Source organism: Eretmochelys imbricata, chromosome 24 (genome assembly GCF_965152235.1).
Source record: "Eretmochelys imbricata isolate rEreImb1 chromosome 24, rEreImb1.hap1, whole genome shotgun sequence".
Lineage (NCBI taxonomy): Eukaryota > Metazoa > Chordata > Testudines > Cheloniidae > Eretmochelys > Eretmochelys imbricata.
The window spans coordinates 8,119,294-8,140,653 of NC_135595.1; the positions used below are offsets into that span (position 1 = coordinate 8,119,294).

Genomic DNA, 21,360 nt, shown 5'->3' on the forward strand with positions numbered 1-21,360 from the left:
CGTCTGCAGGTTACCCAGGTCTCTCATCCATAGAGAAGGGTGGGGGTGACAACTGCCTTGTAAACCAAGATCTTGGTACCTGTTTGTAGATCCCTACCATTGAAGACTCGTTTGAATAGTCTTCCAAATAACGTGCTGGCACAGCGGATCTTGTATTCAATTTCTGTGTCAATGCTGGCTGTTTGAGAGAGGTGGCTGCCAAGGTACGGAAAATGATCCACATTTTCTAGGGGTTCTCCGCTGACGGTGACTTGTGGAGTACGAAGAGTAGTTTGTGCAGGTGAGGGCAGGTAGTGTACCTTGGTTTTCCCGATGTTGAGAGAGAGACCCAGGCTGTGATAGGCATCTGCAAAAAGATTTAGTGTGCTTTGCAGCTCGGCCTCTGTGTATGCAAGAATGACAGGCCGAAGGTCAGAGAGGCCAATTTGTGATCGTAGATTTTGTTTGGAGGCATCCAAGATTCAGGAGTTGGCCACCCATATGATACTCAATCCCTATTCCAACAGGAAGGCGGTCGTGGATGAGAATCAGGATCATGGCAAGGTAAATGGAGAAGAGTGTTGGAGCAATGAAACAGCCCTGCTTGACACCGGTGCGAATGGTTCGGTCTCTGAGCTGTTGCACAAAATGGTGGCAGTCATCTCATCATGGAGTAGAAATGAATTTCTGTGGCTAAAACCTACACAACACCTTCCATAGAGCATCACGATTGGTAGAGTCAAAGGCCTTGGTTAGGTCGATTAATGCCATAAACAGTTCCCGGTGTTGCTCTCTGCACTTCTCCTGAACCTGTCGTGCCATGAAGATCATGTCGGTTGTAGCTCGGGATGGCCTGAAGTCACACTGTGATTCGGGGAGGAGTTCCTCAGCAAGGGAGAGGAGGCAGATTAGTAGGATCTGGGAAAGAATCTTCCCTGCAATGGAGAGGAGAGCAATACCTCTGTAGTTCCCGCACAAAGATTTGTCCCCTTTCTTGAATATTGTAACAATGCTGGTGTTCTTAAAGTCAAGTGAAATTTCTTCACAGGTCCAGATTTTGTCAAGGAGTTGGGAAAGTTTGTGCTGGAGCATTGTTTCACCAGCTTTAAAAACTTCAGCTGGGATACTGTCTGGGCCTGGTGCCTTCTGATTTTTTGCCTGGGTGATGGCATGCCAGACTTCCTCTGAAGATGGGGGATTAGCAAGGTGTTCCATTGCTAAGCATTGTGGAATAAACTCGATGGGGTCTTCAGAGACCATGGATCTGCGGTTTAGTAGGCTCTCAAAGTTCTCCTTCCAGTGTTGTTTAATGGCCGCATTGTCCTTGAGGAGGGTGGAGCCATCCGGAGAATGTAAGGGGGTTAGCCCTTTGGAGCTTGGCCCATATATAGGTTTTGTTGTCACCCTAGTCTACGAAACCATGGATCTCAGAGGCCTTGTCTTGCCACTACTTGTTTTTGAGGTCACGTAGCCGCCTTTGGACTTTGGCTTTTAGAAGGTGATATGCCTCATGTTTTTGTTTGTTAGAGGAATCATTTTGCCAGTTACAAAATGCACCTTATAGTAATTTCATCTAGACCGCATTTCCCCAGTTTGCTATTGAGAATACCATGTAGGCCTGTGTCAAAGGCCGTACTAAAAATCAAGATATATCACATCTACAAGACCAGTAACCCTAATTTGTTCTTGACAATTCCACATTGGCTATTAATCATCACCCTATTATCCTCCAGGTGTTTACAAATTAATTGTTTAATAGTTTGTTCCAGTATCTTGCTAGGTATCAAAGTTTGGCTGACTGGTCTATAATTCCCCAGGTCCTCTTTGCTCCCCTTTAAAGATCGGTGCTATGTTTTCCCTTCTTGAGTCCACTCGCACCTCACCCCTCCTCCATGAGTTCTGGAAGATAATTGCTAATGGCTCCGAGATTGTTCCTTAAAAAGCCTAGGATTAACTTCATCAGGCCCTGCTGCCTTGAATATATCTAACTTATCTAAATATTTTTTAACCTGTTATTTCCTTATTTTGTCTTGCATTTCCCCCCCACCTTGTTGTTAATATTAATTGTGTCAAATATCTGGTTACAATTACAATATACCTTTTAGTGAAGACTGAAGCAAAATAGACATTAAACACCTCGGCCCCCTTGATATCGTCCGTTATTAGCTCTCCTTCCCTGCTAAGTAGAAAACCTACACTTTTGTCCTTCTTTCTCTTGCTCCTATCTATTTAAAGAACCTCTTCTTATTGCCCTTTATTCCCCTTGCTACGCAGAACTCATTTTGTGCCTTAGCCTGATTTTGTCCCTATATGCTCGTGTTATTCCTTTGTACTCCTCTTGGCAATTCATCCATATTCCCACTTGTTGTAGAATTCCCATCTTATATCGCCAGCCCAATAGTCTATGATGCCACTGTAGTTACATGCACTTCTACAACATTGGCAGAGATGAGGGGTGGGGGAATTCAGGGCTGGAATGGCAGTAAATTGGGATTGAAGCAGCAGTGATGTAGGAGCGTGTAGCCAGGACTGGAAGAGCAAAGAGTGCTGCTGGCTGAGGTTTAGCAGAGCAGTAGCACTTATGCACCCTATGCCTGGGTGACATTAGCACATCCTCACTTCCACAGGTGCTAAATTCCAAGGCTTCAGCTTTCCTAGGGAAGGCAGTGCTGGGTATACAGCTATGCTGGCCGCCCTCCCCCTGCTGCAGAGGAACCAGAACGACAAAGAGGAAGGAAAACAATCCCACAAAGCAGGATTAGACACCAACACAAACAGACCACACTCTCAGGTTTCACTAAGTAAAGGACATCGGATGACTGAAACCAGAGCTAAGGATCAGGGAACCAGACCAGGGTCCTGGTTTTCCTCAGTTCAGGGTTGAGATTTCCAGAATCAGGGACCTAACCGGAGGCACCTAAATCAGCGGCCTGATTTACAGCTGTCACTGGGAGCTGCGGGGACACAGCGCCTCTGGAAATTAGATCCTCCCCTTTCAAAAAGCCAGTGCAAAGACCCCTCCCCACTTAAATCCATAATCTCTGAGTTCAGGCACAAAAGGGCATTTACGGGATACCTAAGAGGTACCACAGTACAAATCAAAATGCAACCAGGGGAGATTTAATACTGTAGCACCCAGAGTGCGGGGAGGGAAAACATCCCAGCACAGGTACAAGATGCAGAGCAGGTAGGGTATGTAACCCATTGCACTAATACAGATTTAATAGGGCCATCACACAGGGAGGTAGCACAGGCTGGGAGTTAGGAGATACAAGTTCTATCCTCAGCCCTGACCTTGGGCAAGTCTCTCCATTTCCCCTCCCACTTCATGTCCATTAGATGGTTGGCTGTTTGGAGCAGGGACCATCCCCCAAGGGGTTCATCTACACTGCAATAAAAAACCCAGAGTCTCAGAACATAAATCAACATGGGCTCGGGCTGTGAGGCTAAAAAATGTCAGCGTAGACGTTCTGGCTTAGGCTGAAGCCTGGGCTCAGAAAACCCGCTGTAAAGGGTGGGTCCCAGATCCCGGGTTCAAGCCCAAGCCCAAACAACTACACTGCAATTTTTAGCCCCACAGCCCGAGCCCGCATAAGCCAACCTAGGCCAGCCACAGGTCTTTTATTGAAGTGTAGACATACCTTATGTGAACGTACCACATCTAACATGATGGGGCCCACATCTCAGTTGCAGCCCCTAAACGCCAATGGAATGTTATACATTTGTAAAGTGTTTTGAGCTCTCCAGATGAAAAGCACTAGATAAGAGCTGAAGGGTTGTGTGAGATATACACATCGCTCTAGCTCTTACCTACTGATTTTCATCTGGAGATCTCGAAGCACTTTACACAGGTGGTTTCAGTCTCATTGTCCCCAAAAATGAGGCACATGAGGGAAAGCAACTTACCCAAGGTCACCCAGAAGGCCCGCAGCAGAGCTCCGAACAGAACCCAGGTACCCTGAGGCTCTATCCGCCAGGCTGCAGAGAGAGGATGGGCGAGAAGGGAGGAGCGGAGCTGTCCCATGAAAGGATTTTGACGTCCCAAATTACAGGTTTGAATGATAACCAAGAACCGGCCCCTGCTGGCATGACCCTTCAGCCTTGGGAAATTAGTGCCTCTGGCACCTTTGCCACACAATCAATATTTTACTTTCAGTGAAACTAGGGATGAGTGCACCAAGTCCCTTGATTGACTTGCTGGCTCAGGGAGGTCTGCCCTGCCCCGTGCCAGAGCTAATATTAGTTTGTCTACTTAAAGATTCAATAGACTGCGGGGGAGGGAGTTACACTTCTTCCAAGGAACTTGGTTTCTATTTGCCTGTCTCCTCACCCGCCTCTTCAGTCTTGAAGCTTTGCTAAGTAAGGAAGATTTGTAAGGAGGAGGGAGGGAAAAGGAGAGCAAGAAATCCATGCTGCTGCTAAAACAAATAGGAGCAAGGGCTGTAATTGGCATGGATCAAAGCTGCCATATTAGCAGAGTTAAACACCAGAACAGGTTACCAACAGGGATGCGGAACCTGTCATTAGCGGTTTTTAAGAGCAGGTTAGAAGACAAACACCTGTCAGGGATTCTGTAGGCTTACTTGGCCTGCCTCAGCGCAGGGGACTGGACCAAATGACCTCTCGGGGTCCCATCCCGCCCTGCATTTCTATGATTTGATGACTGTCAAAGGCACAAAGGGCAGGCAGGTGCTCTGTGATGCTAAAGCCCTACTCCCCTAACACCTTGCATTACAGGATCCCAAAGAACTTGACACTGATTTGTCCTCACAACCCCCTCGTGTGGGAGGAAAATCCCCCATTACCCCATTTTACAGATGGGGAAACTGAGCAGGGAAGCAACTTGCTCAAGGTCTCCCAGCGGGTCAGTGGCCAAGCCAGGATTAGAACTCAGGGGGTCCTGGCACCCAGCCCCCTTCTGCACCCAACAGACTATGGTCTGGTTTAGTAGAGGAAGGGGGGTAAGCATTATCTTCTCTTTATAGATGGGTTAGATTAAAAGCTTTTGGGGACAGGGGCTCTCACCAATAAGGGGAAGTGACCTGTCTGATATCATATGTCCAACTTGGTGACAGAAACACAATCTAGGAGTCTCATCTCTCAAATGGCTCTAATCACTACACATCACTCCCTTTATCTCTAGATCTCAAAATGCTTTACAGAGGAGTATAACTGTCTCCCCATTCAACACACGGGGAAACAGACTGAGATGGGAAGTGACTTGTCCAAAGCCCCCCAGCCAGCCAGCGACAGAGTTGGGAATAGAACTCGGGGCTTCAAGTCCCAGTCTAGTGTCCTACATACCAGGACACATAGCCTCTCATTGTATTAACAACAATGTAAAAGGAGATTTTCAGAAGCATCAAAGGGATTTTTAGGTGTACAAATTCCATTCAAAGTCAATATGACTTGGTCCCTAAATCCCTTGGGTACTTTTGATCACCTCCTTCCTTACTGCTTGGTTTGTTTACTAATCTGTACAGCTAATCAGAAGTATTTTAGTTTTTAAAGACCACTGTGTGAGAGTCTCTAGATCGCTAACAGAATTTTTGCACAGACTTCAAAAATAGCTACTTAAAAATATATATTTAAAGAAAGAACCCATGGGGTGGGGTGTGGGGGGCGGGGGTGAATCAATCTCTCAGTTACTCTTCTACCAATCCTTTTAGCTCAGGGGAGTGCAAGGGTTAACAAGTGCTGCGGTCCATTTTAGGGATGGGATGACTAAAGCAGCATCATTAAGTCTGTTAATATACTTTTCTGCTCATTTTTCATTTATAGATTCATAGATTTTAAGACTGTGATCATCTAGTCTGGCCTCCTGAATAGCACAGGCCCAAGAACTGCCCTGAATTAATTCCCGTTTGAACTAGAGTGTCTCTTAAAAAACACCCCCAGCCTTGAAGAAAAACATCCAACAGTTGTATGGCTCTGGTCCATTCCAATTGTCCCACTGCCATGCCTGGCTGATGAGACATTTCCAAAAGTTTGGGCAGCAAATGGCTCAGGCACCAGACAGGAACTCAAAAGACCCAGGTCCAATTCCCAGCCCAAGTCACTTGGCCTCTCTGTGCCTCAGTTTCTCCTCTAAAGGGAAGACTATAGTTATTTCTCTCTCCCACCTTTGTCTAAGGAATTCAGGCCAAGGACTTTGTCGCACTACGTGCATGTTGGATTGGTTTAGTCTGCAGAAAACCGAGGGGGATAACAGTTTAAGTACACAAAAGATTGTTACAAGGAGGAAAGAGAAAAAAATATTCTTAACTTTTGAGGATAGGACAAGAAGCAATGGACTTAAATTGTAGCACGGGCAATTTAGGTTGGACATTAGGGAAAACTTCTTGTCAGGGTAGTTAAGCACTGAAATAAATTTCCTAAGGAGGTTGTGGAATCTCCATCACTGGATATTTTTAAGAGCAGGTTAAACAAATACCTGTCAGCAATGGTTTAGATAATATTTAGTCCTGCCTTGAGTACAGGGGACTGGACTAGAAGACCTCTCGAGGTCCCTTCCAGTCCTATGATTCTGCGTATAGTACTGATCACAATGGGGCCTTGATCCAGTCGGGGCTTCTAGGCATTGTTATGATATAAATAATAAAATAGAAGGATTATGACTGCTTCACATCATCCTAACCACAAGACCACAGAACCCAGATGCTTAGACTGGCTACCTAAACTAGTCTACCAAGAAAACCCCCCCATCCTATGCTAAACTGTAAACTGATTGTTAAACTCATTGCCAAAATAACATCCTCATTGTTCCTTCAGTGTGTCACAGCAGCACACTGAGACACTGATCAAGGCCCTGTCACACTGGGCACTGCACAGACTGTGTGAGGACCATACCCTGCCCGTAAAGAGCCCCCAATCTAAACAGACCAGGCAGTCAAGGACTGATCATCCCCATTTTCCAGAGTAAAGCCCCGATCCTACCAACACTTATGCACGTTTAATTTTACCTCCATGAGTCACTGTTAGGCACATGATAAGAAGTGTTTGCAGGATCAGGGCCTAACAAACAAAAACTAGACAGACAGACAATGGGTGGGATGGAAAAGAGAGGCCCTGAAAAGGGAATCACAAGGTCAAACAGGAAATCAATGGCAGAGCTGGGAAGAGAACCAAGGTCTCCCAAGTCTCAGGCTGGTGCCCTACCCAGTAGGCCACAAAGACACTCTGATGGAGAACTGTGCTAGCTGATGAGTTAGAGAGAGCCAGACCATTAAGAAGAGAGATTTTTGGCAGACAAAGAATGTAAGCAACTAACTGAGCAAAGTGCTGGATTCAGAGACCTAAACAGAGGCAGACACACAGCTGCAGGCTATGAAAAAGCTTATCAGCTGCTTTTGGAATTTACTCAAGTAGTTTGGGTTTTGTTTAACTAATTCCATGATTTTTTTTTAATTTAAAAAAAAAGAATGAATGAGATTATGTGCTTGTGATCCCCAAACCCAGGGAAATCTGTAGCGTTGACAGTGATGCTCCTCAGAGTTAAAGGGACAACATAAATTTAAGATTAGTCTCCAAATTTATGGTTAGCAGGGTTGTCTTTTTAAAAAATGGCATTATTATTTATACAGCACCAGAAGGAATCTCATGTGCTCTGCAGTATTAAGATGCCAACACCTCTGACCTCACGCTGAAGGCATCCTGATTTAAGTTGATAACCTTACAGATAAGAGATCAGGGTGGGGTTACAACAAAGAGCAGTGATTAAGCAGTGGAGTTTGGTTCATTACCTCCACAATTTCCATTTCCTTTTTTTTTTTTAAATATACATACATAAAAACACAGTTTTCCAATTATTTGGAGAAGGCTTTCAGAGGGTTAGAAGGGAGAAATAGGATTTATTTGCAAAGAAATGTTGCCAAATCTTGAGTCTTTTGATAATTCTTGCTTTTCTTAAAGCCCCTGGTCCTGCAGTCAGGAGGTTACATGAAAATCTTTCACTTCTAGCCCTTGTGGTCACAGAGAAAAACTTGAAAATATGACCCCTAATGGCAAAACAAAAACAAAATACACCACACACACCACAGAAGACAAACAAACAGAACCCAGCAGTGCAGCCTAATGGGTAGGTCGCTGGACTGGGACTCAGGAGACTTTGTTCTATTCCTGGCTCTGCCACTGATTTTCTGGGTGACTTGGGCAAGTCACTACCTCTCTGTGTGACTCAGTTTCTCTGTCTGCATAATGATACCTCCTTTGCAAAGCACTCTGAAATCTAAGTGTTAATTTGCCTCCCGATTTCATTTCATGGTTTTGGTTTTTTTAACACATTCATGGGACTACTCATAACAGTAAAATGTTTAATTTGTGTATAAGTGTTTACAAGATCAGGGCCTTAAGTGCTTTTGAAAAAACCACACATGGATTTCTAGGTAGCTGTACCAAACAGCTGTACAAGGGGCAGGAGAACCAGAAAGTGAAAGTAACTAAAAACAAAAGTGAAACAGACTAGCATATGTAAACATACACATGGAGCAGTAGTGATGACAGGTCAATATTCTTTAAATTCTTTCAGTCTCACCCATCCAACATCCTGTAATTCCTGAGTGACAGCTAGGGATTTATTGAGAATAGAATCTTCTTGTCTTCATAGTTAACACATTACATCTGGGCAACTTCTGCTTTGCCACTGCTGGCTTAAAAATAACAAAGCCATGATTTTCAAAAGCAATGAGTCATTTTGTAGGACCAAACCCAAAGCGCTTTAAAAGGGGTTTGAATTTCAGAGTGTGTTAAGTACCTGCCATACCCACAATGGAGCTATGACAGTTTACACCAGCTGAGGATGTGGCCCAGGGTGTTTCAAGTTGGGCACCCAAAAACAGAAGCATCAAAATAAAATCACCAGTCATAGTGGTGGGGGGGGGGGATCTATGCCCAAAAATAGATAGCTCATATGAAACTCTCCACTGATGTGAATAATTAACCTGAAGGAGTTGAGTCTTGATTGTCTAGCAACTCAGATCACAGAGCTAGGGAAGGGGGAGGGAAAATGCATGGATTATTAACATTTGGCTAACTGGATGCTCAGGAATAGCTCACAAAACCCCCATCCTGCAATCTGACTTCTCCACGCAAAACCCAGCCCAACAATGTGGTTCCACATGGGTGCAGGGAACCACCTGCTCAAACCAGACCAAAAGATCAGGCCAAAGCACTAGCAAGAAACAGAAGTGGTAATGATCCTGCATCCCACATTTGCTTCAGACTGAAAGCTCTTTATGGCAGAAAACCCTTCTTTGCAGAGAGAATTTAAAGTGCCAGGCGCTGCATGTACCCCCACAAGATTCTGCTCATTCAGCCAAGTTGGTTTTTTTTTTTTTTTTGAAGGGAGAATATTTATAATTCCAGTTATGATGGCAAACAGAGGAAAGAGTAAATAAAGTATTATTTTCCACTGACAGCCTTGCAAGATTTGCTGTATAAATAATGCTCCTTGGAATTAACCCATCTAGATGGGAATGGAGAGGAGGGTTGTTTTGGGATGAACTTGGAATCAGAAACTTTTGCTTTTCAAGTGTTTTGGTTTGCTCAGCACCAGGGTTGTCAGCTGGAGCCACCACTAACAAGGCCAAAGATTCAGGCTCCCCAGTAAATATAAACTAGAACGACCCTGGTTACAACAAAATTAGAGGTGAGACCTTTATCTCAAAGATAGAAACATACCCCCTTTAACACAGCTACCAACATGCCAGAAATTCACTGTTTTCTGTACAGAGTAGGCTAATTTTAAAAGGTGCCCAAGAATTACATTATAGCATCAAGCAGGTTACACATTCTACCTTAAGGTCCTTATCTGACCTCCATTATTGTAGTATGTGAGCACCTCACAATCTTTACCATATTTATCCTCCCAAACCCTCTGTGAGGAAGGATCACCCCCGTTTTACAGCTGGGGAACCTCAGGCACAGACAAACGAAAGCCAAGATGCTCAAATGTATTTAGGCTTTTAACTTCCATTAATTTCTGAAGTGACTTGCCCAAGGTTACAGAGGAAGTCTGCAGCAGGGCAGGAAATTAAACAGATCTCCCAAGTCACAGATCAGTGTCCTGACCACGGGGCCATCTTCCTCTCTATTCCTAGATTGTTAAATTATTCAGTATGCTGATCTTGTAAAGTTATTGCAGATTCTGACTGTTCCCATACCTTTCGTACAGTCAGAGCCGATAAGGGTTCTGACACATTGGGCTCCTGTCCCCTTTCCTCCCCCCGCCCAAATATGGTAATTGAGAACCTGCATTGCTGAATCAATGAACATTACAAACAGAGTCTTTCGTTCCGTTTAAGAGAGAGCCCAAAGGTCCAGCTATCTTACTTTGGAAGGCAGCCTCAGATTCTGTATAATGAAACCTTCTATTTTACTGAATGCTAGAATTTACTCACAGATGAAGCACGGGGCTGGGAGCCAGCAATTTCCCTGGCCTCCAACTTACTGTGTGGTCTTTCTTGAGCCACATAAAACCGATGAAGTGAGCTGTAGCTCACGAAAGCTTATGCTCAAATAAATTGGTTAGTCTCTAAGGTGCCACAAGTACTCCTTTTCTTTTTGGGGTTTTCAGAGTACCCTAGGGGAGTTAGGAACCCAGCTGCTATTAAATTTGCACACTTTCCACCCCCTTAAGCCCCACTAAAAGTTCACTGATTCAATCCCCCCCGAAACATGGGGTGTCTGAAGATGAACATTTATGCAGAACTTAATGCATAATATGGAATCTTTTCCACAGACTACAATCTGCTTTGACTCAGGCCCGTTAACTGGCAAGTCACATTATGGCTCCTGGAATTCAGAAAGTGGGAAGTCAGCAGCCCAGGAGCTTAAAAAACATAATGGGACTCAGCAGAGATATGTGCTGTTTAACATCTGAAGAGTCAAAACAAGATAAACTCCCGTAATTGAGGCCTCGGAAAACATACTCCCTGCAAACGTTTCCCAGTTGCATTAAGCGTACTGCAAAGTCGTGTGCTTTGGAAAAGTCTCAAACTCACCACAGCAACAAGGCTGGAGGCAGGGCAGGTTCCCCCCACCCCCCCAAAAAAAAAACTGGAAGCAAAAGAATAAAATCCTTATAAACGTAGAAAGCTTGTACCCCAAATGTAGGGCATATGGTGGGGAAGAGACCTTAGATTACTTGGAAAATAATTATATCCCACACACGCATCGTCCAAACTCCATAAGGCACTACCCTTCAAGGGGGGGGGGGAGAGCACTTTATCAACAGCGCGACAACAGCCTCTCCTCCAACTTACTTTCTGCTCACGATCCACCCAGCCGGTTGCATTCCCTCATTTTAAGGGGAGCGTGCAAGGCCCTTCCACACCCCGCAGGCTCAGAAGCGGCTCTGGCCAGCCGACGCAACCCCGCCGGAGTGCCCAGCTTTTGCAAACGCTTCCAGCCTCTCCGCTTGTTGCAAACGGGAGAGCCGATGACATGACCCCGCCGCCGCCGCCGCCGCCGCCGCGGCACGGAAACTTTGCAAAACCCTCCCTGCCCAAGGGAAGGGCAGCGCGTGGAGACGATAAAGAAGACAGGCGAAGGAGTGGGGGGCGGTTAACGCTTTTCGTGACTGTTTCAAGCCCGGGCGCCACCAAAGGGAATAAGGCAGAGCGGGACCGACCGCGAAACGACCCCCCTTCCCCACCCCACCTTCGTGAACCAGTTTCTGGCAAACGCTTCACGTGGGTGGACACGGGCTGAGACGCACCGAAGCCCATTTGAATCCATTAGTCATGGCAAGGCAAGGCAAGGCAAGGGAAGGGAAGGGGAAGGGAAAGGGGGGGGGGAATGCGGCAGAAACCACCCCCCCTCCCTTTTTTAACGGCTTCCACACACAAAAGAGAAGGAGAAATCGACAACTCCCCACCCCCCCCATCAGAGGGGGTGGGTGCCCCCAGCCCCCCCATCCAAGGGAGGGGTGCCCCCCCCTTGCACACGCCCCCTAGCGGGGGGGGGCCGTTGTTTCCCTCGCCCTCTCTCGGGCCGCCGGGGCGGGCAGAAGCCGCCTGGCGAAGCCCCACCCTGCAGCCGACGCTGGCGAAGAGCCGCGCGTCGCTTCCCCTCAGGCGCCGCTGCCAACTGCCCCCGGGGGGGGGGAGGGGAACGGGGGGAGCCCCCCGACAGACAGACACTCACTCACCTGTGGAAGAGCTGGAGCGGGAGCGGGCTCCCTGCGGCCTCTCGCCTGCGCCTCTCGGTCCCCGCCCCTGCCGGGCAACGCGCGCCCTGCCCCGTGACGTGCCCGCCGCCGCCGCCGCCGCGCGAGACGCTGGTCCAGCCCCAGCAGTCGACCGCGGAGAAACCGATCGGCCGCCCGAGGCCTCAGCCGCCGGCGGGGAGGGGCGGATCCGGGCTGAGGCCACGCCCCACCCTGCGGCTGGCGGCGCCGCGCGGCCGCTCCTCCGCTGGGGGGAGGGGCGCGACTCACGGGGCTGGAGGGCAGCGGGCTGAGGCGGCCGTGGCGGGGGGCGGGGGGGGATAGAGGGATAGATACGGGGATCAACTGATAGGGTGAGACGGGGCTCGATAGATGAATCAGTAGCGAGAGACGGGGATCAATAGAGACAGAGAAAGAGATACGCGGATAGCTGGATCGATAGATGCGGGGTTCAGTAGAGAGATGAGCTCTGAGGATCGATAGATACAGGGATCAATAGATGAGGTGTCTGAGGATCATAGAATCATAGACTATCAGGGTTGGAAGGGACCTCAGGAGGTCATCAAAGCAGGACCAATCCCCAGTTTTTGCCCCAGATCCCAAATGGCCTCCTCAAGGATTGAACTCACAACCCTGGGTTTAGCAGGCCAAATACTGTACAGGGATTAATAGAGAGATGAGGTGTATGAGGATTAATAGATACAGTGATCAATAGAGAGATGGATACAGGGCTCAATAGAGAGATGAGGTGTATGAGGATTAATAGATACATGTGGGGATCAATAGAGAGATGGATACAGGGCTCAATAGAGAGATGAGGTGTATGAGGATTAATAGATACATGTGGGGATCAATAGAGAGATGGATACAGGGATCAATAGAGAGATGAAGTGTATGAGGATTAATAGATAAATGTGGGGATCAATCGAGAGATGGATACAGGGATCAATAGATACATGTGGGGATCAATAGAGAGACGGATACAGGGCTCAATAGAGAGATGAGATCTGAGGATCGATAGATACAGGGATCAATAGATGAGGTGTCTGAGGATCATAGAATCATAGACTATTAGGGTTGGAAGGGACCTCAGGAGGTCATCTAGTCCAACCCCCTGCTCAAAGCAGGACCAATCCCCAGTTTTTGCCCCAGATCCCAAATGGCCCACTCAAGGATTGAACTCACAACCCTGGGTTTAGCAGGCCAAATACTGTACAGGGATTAATAAAGAGATGAGGTGTATGAGGATTAATAGATACAGTGATCAATAGAGAGACGGATACAGGGCTCAATAGAGAGATGAGGTGTATGAGGATTAATAGATACATGTGGGGATCAATAGAGAGATGGATACAGGGATCAATCGAGAGATGAGGTGTATGAGGATCGATAGATACATGTGGGGATCAATAGAGAGATGAGCCTACAGAGGGTTATGCAGAAGCCCCTCCCAATACACTTGCCCCCAGCGGGGGGTGTAGCAGCTAGGGATCCCCTCCACTCTCCCTGGCTGCCTGCCAATGGTCGATGTGCTGCTCAGAGCCCATTGCATACCACCTTCCTTCCTCCCCAGAGCCACTCCAGCCTTACTGGCCCATCCCTGCCCCAAGGAGGAGGGCAGAGCTGGTAGCTGAGTGGCAGTGAGGTGCTCCCAGGAAGCCTCCTTGCGCCCCTCAATAGTGTGCCCTCACTCCTCCCACTTCCCCCAAACTACTAGGGAAATTCACTGCCCCAAAACTTTGTTATTGGAGTGTTGTCTGGCCAGCCTCTTGCCTTTCCAGAACGTTGAGGGGCCCCCTTACTTAAACCTCTGAAAACTAGGAAATACCGAGATGCACACCAGCCCTGCCTCGCAACTTTAACTCTGCCCCTGGAGCTGGCAAGAGCCGCTGGGGAAGTCCTGCCAGTAAGTCTGGCTGATGTGAAGGACTCTAGCCCTCAGACCCCATCTCTGTGTCACCTGATGCATTAGCTTTTTAGAGTGCTCCTTTGAGCTGCTTCTCTGTGGGTGCTGTTGCACTGCCTGGAGGAGACACACGGCTTGAGCATGTCATCAACATGATGCAAGAGTGGCAGGTGAGAGAGACCGAGAAGAGGAAGCGTGTAGTGGAAAGTCTCTGGGGGCCATTATAGCTTGAGAGTCAGCAGTCCCACCCTCAGTGTACCAGGATGTCCAGTGGTAGTACAGTGAGCACCCAGTGAGAATCTGTATTATGGCTTTTGCAGTGCCAGTCAATAGGGAGGGGGAAATCTCTTTGCTGCTTTCTTGGTGCTTATCTCCAGGGACACAAAGCACAATGTTGCACCACAGTTCCTGATGCTTGGGTGAGAACCCAGCTTGGCTTATTTTTTGGCGTATCAGAGGCTGGAGAAACACTGAGGCACATCAACTGTATTTGCAAACTCAAGAGGGCAACTGCACACACCCTATCCCATTGCTACAGCGGCAGGTCTGACAAACCCCGCCTGGAACCAGCTAAAATACATTCTCATTAACTCCTGCCAAGGCACAGAGTTCTCCTGTGAAATCTGGGTGTTGGTGTTAAACACAAAGGATCTGACAGGTAGACAGTGCAACCCTGGCTGGTAGTGGGAAAACAAAGAATCTTGCCTGGCTACAAGATTAAACCTGAAGTTGGCCAAAACCAGACATAGGAACCCCCTGTTATCAGGGGGAGAAGTAGTAGGTGCTCCCATAGAAAAATGGCCCTTGAGTCTGGATTTAAGAGGCAACAAGGTGCTGGCAAGGGACACCAACCCAGAGCTTTTAATAAAGCTCCCGATGGCACTCGGCCAGGGTTTTGTGTAGGTAGCTATGGAGTGAGTCCAAAGAGGAGTAGACAAACAGAGCGCCTCGGAACATGAGGTCAGGAATGCTGCTTCGGTCCTTGGTGCTCCGTTGTTCTGACCGAGCTATGAGCTGCCAACTTCCTTTACCCAACATCGCAAGAAGGAAGGAGAGTCCATTGATTTGGGCATTAGATGAAAACATCAATACTCTTGCTGGAAGGTTGCAGCATAACACGACTTTATTTCTTAAACTCCAGACCTTAACACACAAGAACCAAAACCAGAGAGAGACAAAGCAGGCTGCTCCCTAAGGCAGCGAGGCACACCTTACCCAATCTTTCTCTTGCATGGCTCTTTGCAGACTGACACTGACTGCTGTTAGGCCCATATCACACGCTTCCCTACAGAGCCCCCTAGCCTGCTAGCAAAACCAGGAAGGCCCCCTGAGAATTTAAAGTGACAGTTTACAATTAACACAGTTTTCAATGCACCACAATTCGCACCAGTTGCTGTCCTGTCAATGCTGTCAACAGAGTCAAATCCCGAGCTCTTTGCATCCGTAGATCAAAACGTGCTTTATGAAGAAGGTCAGTGTCATTGTCCCCATTTTACAGATGGAGAAACTGAGGTCACCAGCAGAGCTAGGAATTGAATTTGAGTCACTTGAGCCCCACTCCAGTGCACTGTAAGTCTAAGTCCTCTTCCTTTAGCCCCAGAAAGTGACCCCACGAACTCGCCGTTGGGGGCTGAAGGGTCCTCCTTCCAGTCATCCAATAGACTGCAGCACCCGCCTGTGGAGCACCCACTCTTCATGGATGTGTGGCACAGCCAACCGGACTAGGAGGCCTCTAACGCACACGGTGGGTCCACGGTGGTGAGTCAGATGCCTTTCTGCTGAGCAGACAGGTTTGCTGCAGCTCTGGCAGCAAGCCTGCTCAGACCAAATGGAGAAGTGTGCGTTTGGGGGTGGGGAGGGTGTATCACTGACCGGTCTTAGTTCTGTGATTTGCAGAGACACCCAATTGGCAGCTGCAGGGAGTACTCCAGGGCCAGAAGACTTAGGGAATGGCTACCCTGCCATAGAAGACCCCCGGCAGCAAGTGTCAGAGCCTGGGTCAACTGACTTGGGCTGGCACTACAGGGCTAGAAATAGCAGTGTAGAGAATTGGGCTGGAGACCCAGTGAGGAGGGAGGGTCTCCAGCTCAAGCACAAACAGCTACACTGCTATTTTCAGCCCCCTAGTATGAGCCCAAGTCAGTTGACCCTCACTCTGAGGGTTGCTGCTAGGGGTCTTTTCTTTGCACTCTAGATCTACCCTGAGAGGGATGGAGGTTTCTGCCCCCTCAGTAGGGTGGGCGAAGCATCCCCGAGTGTCAGGGAGGGATGTGTGTATGTGTCCAGTCATCCATAAAACAGCAACTAAAGAGTTAATGGGTAAGGCTTAGAAATGGCGGGAGCGAATACATGGTGTGTTAAACATGGGGGCATGGAGCCGTGACACTGGGGGAGAAGGCAGGGTGGGAGATTTGCTGCAGTGATCAGAGCACTAGCCAGAGACCTGGGGTCAAGTATCTGCTCTGCCACAGGCTCTCTGTGTGATCTTGGGCCAGTCACTTAGCCTCAGTTTCCTCATCTGTACAATGGTGATAAGTGAACTACCTTGTCTCATGGGGGTGGTGTAAGGATAAATACATTAAAGACTGTTACGTGCTCAGATACTAGGGTGGTGGGGGCCAGGTCAGACCTAAGAGAGTGCGGCATGACAGCAGTCAAACAAACCCTTCCCCAGAGAGTAAGGACAGCCTAATGGTTAGCCCACTAGCCTAGGACTTGGCAAACCTAAGTGCAATTCCTTACTCTACCCAGGCTCCTTGGGCAAATGACTGGGGACCAAACCTTTGAGGATTAGAGCCTCAGTTCCCCCATCTGTAAGTGGGGTCCATAATAGCACTTCCCTATTTCACAGGGTGGGTGTGAGGCGCTCAGATGCTCTGGTAGTGGGAGGAGCCCTGTAAGTACCTTAAATACAGCTATACGGTCATCCCTTTTCCCAGAGAGCCCAGCTCCCCACAGTACTAGGGACCTGCTTTCCAGAAGCAGCCTGGGTGCCGAGACGCTCACCAAAAGTGACCCTTTTGGGTGCCGGGCTGGAAATTTGGGGCACTTGTTCTGCTAGCCGAATGGGAGTGGAAGTGTTTAGAAAACCCTGGGTCCCGGCCCCAACTGTGGGTGGTGAGCCCTTGGAAATCTGCCCCATGGTGTGAAAAGGGTCTGTTGAGGCCCCGATCCTGCTGCCCCATGGGATTGCACATGCGGGCAGGGGGCCCAACTGCAGGATCAATACCTAGACTCGTCGCTGAGCCTGTCTGTCTGTCCAACTTTGAGTGCCGTTCAGAGAATGCTAATTATTAATACCAAGATGCATAATTACCTTCCACCAAATCCATAGTGGGTTTAAGGGTATGTCTACACTACAAAAAAACGGATCCGTGATGCACAGCACTGGCCGTGGGATGCCTTGCCTAGGAATGCAGAAACACACCCTGATGCAGCTTTAGCTGGTACAGAACAAGGAATCCTATCCGCCTAGCAACCCCGATCACTGTAAACATACCAGCCTGGAAGCGGGGGGGAAGGTCCCTGTCGTGATTTTCATAACCGTCCATCAGGTTAGCCCTGGCCATCTCACTCTCTGCAACCTGGACACCCACCAGAGCCCCTGGCGCCACGACACCGTCCGGGCCCCATGCAGAAGAATGCATGCCAGCCACCCTCTTGGCCAACACACCAGGATTGAACCAGGTGCTGCTGCAGTATGATTCAAAGAGCCAAGCCTCTAGCGTGCAGGACTCCTGGGTTCTCTTTCCCAGTTCTGGGAGGGGAGTGGTGTCTAGTGTTTACAGCAGGGAACTGTGACTCAGTTCTACGCCCACTGCTGGGAGAAAGCAGCGTCTAGTAGTTAGAACAGGGGCCTGAGAGTCTGGGCTCCTGGGATCTATTCCCAGCACTGTCTGTGCAACTTTAGGCAAGTCTGGTCCCTGCCCTGTGCCTCGGTGTCACCATCTGTAGAATGGTGCTGATGGGACTGTAACAAGTCTGGGACCACGCAGGATTCTGCTTACCCAGAGAAGGAATTAAATCTTTTGTTCCTGCTGGAACGTGTCACTGCCGGAAAGCCCCTGTGAGTCAGGCTAGGGCAGGATGGGATTACAGGCCATATGTTTCCCACTAGTTCCCATCACACCCTATACAGTTAGAGCCCCTGATGCAAGTTGGGGACACTGATCGTTCTGCTTCTCTGCGCATCTGTCATGCACTAGGCAGTGTGCGTGGTGGGTCCCCCTGGGAAAGAGAACCCAGGAGTCCTGGTCCACCCCCCTTCTCTAATCACTAAACCTCACTCCCTTCCCAGAGCTGGGGATAGAACCCCGCAGTCTGCCTGCCTGCTCTTCTAACCACTAGACCCAACTCCCCTCCCAGAGCTGGGGACAGAACCCAGGACTCCTGATGCCCAGACCCCTGTTCTAACCCCGCTTTCCTTGGGTGGCTCTTAAAGGGCTATGCAAAGAGCTTGGCACTCTCCACTTCTTTGCTTCCATTCCTGTCTGTGTCTTTGGAGTAACCTCTTGCAGGGGTGGGGAACAGGGGTGCAGGGGGGAGGACAAGCAGGACTTAGGGCCCCTGATCTCAGGGTGCTGTTGCAGTAAAACAGAAGCCCAGAATGCTAGGGCTCGTAGTCACTGCCAGGCCATTGACGTCTAGAGAAACACCCCCCTAAACTGCACCCCCAAGATCTCAAACTCCAGCTGGCTCCTTCCACCACCCCTGGGCACAATGCCACTGCAGCTGGCAATTCAGTGGGCCCAGAGTACACCCCCCTGGCTGGCAGGGAGCAGGAGGGCCGAGTTGCCAGGGTCAGGGGATGTGACTCAGAGACACGCAGGGAGCAGGTTGAGTAAGCGGGGCCAGTGTTTTGCACAGTCACTTCTCTGGCCCGAAACACATTCCCCTGAGCGTTTCCTCTACGCGGCCTCAGCAGAGGTTGCGACATTCTTACCCTCTCCCCCCGCCCTCCTGTGGCCCCGATCCTGCAGTGATCTGAGCAGGAACGGAGCCTTCGCCCCGTTTCAGCTGCTGTTCTGCTGCCACTGAAGTCACTGGGCAAACTTCCCCAGGTGGTCAAATGAGAGCAGAGTCAGGTCATCCGCTGAGTCTCCCAGGGCCCGACTCAGGAAATTATCCCTATGCAGGCCAGTGCTCGCACGCACGTGGGACGTAAGCACGTGCTCCAAGTTAGACATGGAGAATCAGAGAAATGTCTGGCTGGAAGGGACCTCCAGAGGTCATCTAGTCCAGCCCCCTGCGCTGAGGCAGGGCTAAATAAACCTAGGCCATCCCTGATGGGTGTTTGTCCAACCTGTTCTTAAAACCCTCCTGTGACGGGGATTTCCTTGGTAGCCTGTTTCAATGCTAAACTGTCCTTACAGTTAAACCGTTTCCGCTAATCTCTAACCTAAATCTCCCTTGCTGCAGATTGAGCCCATTACTTCTTGTCCCACCTCCAGTGGACACAGAGAAGAGTTGATGATCCCAGGGCCGTCCCCGGGGGGTGCAGAGCCCAGGAAAACCCCACCCCCTCCACCCCTTCCCCCAATCCCGTGTCCCGCCCCTGCTCCGCTCCTGCCCCGCCTCTTTCCAGCTTCCGCCTCATCCCACGCGCGACGCCGGGAGCCAGCGGGGTGGGCTGGAGCGGGGCAGGCTGGGGTCACTGCTGCTGGTGCCAGGCCCCTCACTAACCCCCTGGGCCAGCCTGGCCCCCGCACCCTAACCCCATCCCTCTGGGCCGGCTTAGTGCCCCCGCATGACAGGCACACAGAGCTGTCCCTAGGGTATGGTAATTTGGGGTGGCTGCCGCGGGGCCCCCCAAATCATGGGGCCCAGGTCGGCTGCCCCGATTCGTTGTACCCTAGGGACGGCTCTGGATGATCCCCATCCTCTTTATAACAGCCCTTAACATATTTGAAGACTATCAGGTCGCCCCTCAGTCTTCTCCTCTCTAGACTAAACATGTCCAGTTCTTTCAACCTTTCCTTAAATCCTGCCCCGGATAGGAACACTGGTTAAAATAGTCAAGCAATTCCAGAGCGTCAGCCTCAAGGAAAGCCAGTGGGATCTGGGCTCCTAAATTACTTAAGAACAGGGGTTCTCAAACTTTTGTACTGGTGACCCTTTTCACACAGAAAGCCTCTGAGTGCAACCCCCCCTTATCAATTAAAAACACATTTTTATATATTTAACACCATTATAAATGCTGGAGGCAAAGCGGGGTTTGGGGTGGAGGCTGAGAGCTCGTGACCTCCCCCATGTAATAACCTCACAACTCGCTGAGGGGGTCACGACCCCCAGTTTGAGAACCCCTGCTTAAGAACGTTTGAAAATTTGAGCCCCTTCCCTGCATGTCTGTTCCAGACCATCTATCTGCAATCGCCCCTCGCCTGCCTTTGCAGGCTGCTGGCCTGCAAACAAATTCGTAAGCAAGTGAAATCAAGATGAGATTATACCAAACCAACAAGAGGGCGTGCACGCTAAACAATACAAGCATGATCGCACCATTAATTATGAGTAACAGTTAATTAACAATCAGCATTAGCTGATGCTTTGATAACATTTTATCCCAGGCTCCAGACCATCCATTTTTTGAACGGTGTTCGCCAAAAGGCCCAAAGAGTATGGCTGGTTTTCGTACTGAGGAAAAATGTGTTCTTCCGAATAGAGTGTATGCGATTTATAATAATAATTGTATCATTATATCATATATTGAAATGATTATTAGCTAGCTCTTATCCAGCACTTCTCATTCCCAGATCTCACAGTCTCTTAGAAAGGAGGTAGGTTTCATTATCCCCATTGTACAGTTGGGGAAACTGAGGCACAGAGCAGGGACATGACGTGCCCAAGGTCACCAGTGGCAGAGCGGGCAATAGAACTCAGAATAAAAGAGATTTAAATTAAATTTATTTAGTCGTTTGACACTTGGGCTTCGATCTACGTTGACTTCTTAGAACTTGGTGCCGCTCTGGGCCCTGCCCATCTGACTCCAGCTGTGTGATCAGGACCTGAGTCTTTCCCGAAACTCATCCTGTTTGGCTCATCTCACGGAATGAAAGCCAAGAGCTGCGCTCCTGAACTGGGTAGGGCTTTACAGTCCGAGGTTTTAGCTTTTGTTGTCATTAGGCCAGGAGGGCCCATGAGCCTTGAAAAGCCCAGCTGGGGAGAACTAATTTACCAGACCTACAGCGCTGCTGAGTCACTGCCGAGCAAACGCTTGCAATACAAACATCTCTCTGTTTACTCTGCTGCCATCTGCTGCACCTTGGCAATATGAAGCGGAAAGGCGATCAGCATTATTATTATTGATAAGAAA

The 21,360-nt window shown here is 49.0% G+C and overlaps 1 protein-coding gene across 2 annotated transcripts in view; it reads right to left on the minus strand.

Annotated features, from left to right (window-relative positions):
* The window catches only part of CERS2 (ceramide synthase 2), a 47,508-nt gene extending 35,235 nt beyond the window's left edge, over positions 1-12,273 (minus strand). Inside the window, exon 1 of one of the 2 annotated variants that reach the window (XM_077841549.1) lies at positions 12,128-12,273. The gene's annotated coding sequence lies outside the window, so the exon portion shown is untranslated. Of the gene's footprint in view, positions 1-11,240; positions 11,261-12,127 lie in introns of those variants that run through there. The other variant, XM_077841547.1, reaches the window with a different exon arrangement.
* Positions 12,274-21,360: the final 9,087 nt, after the last annotated feature.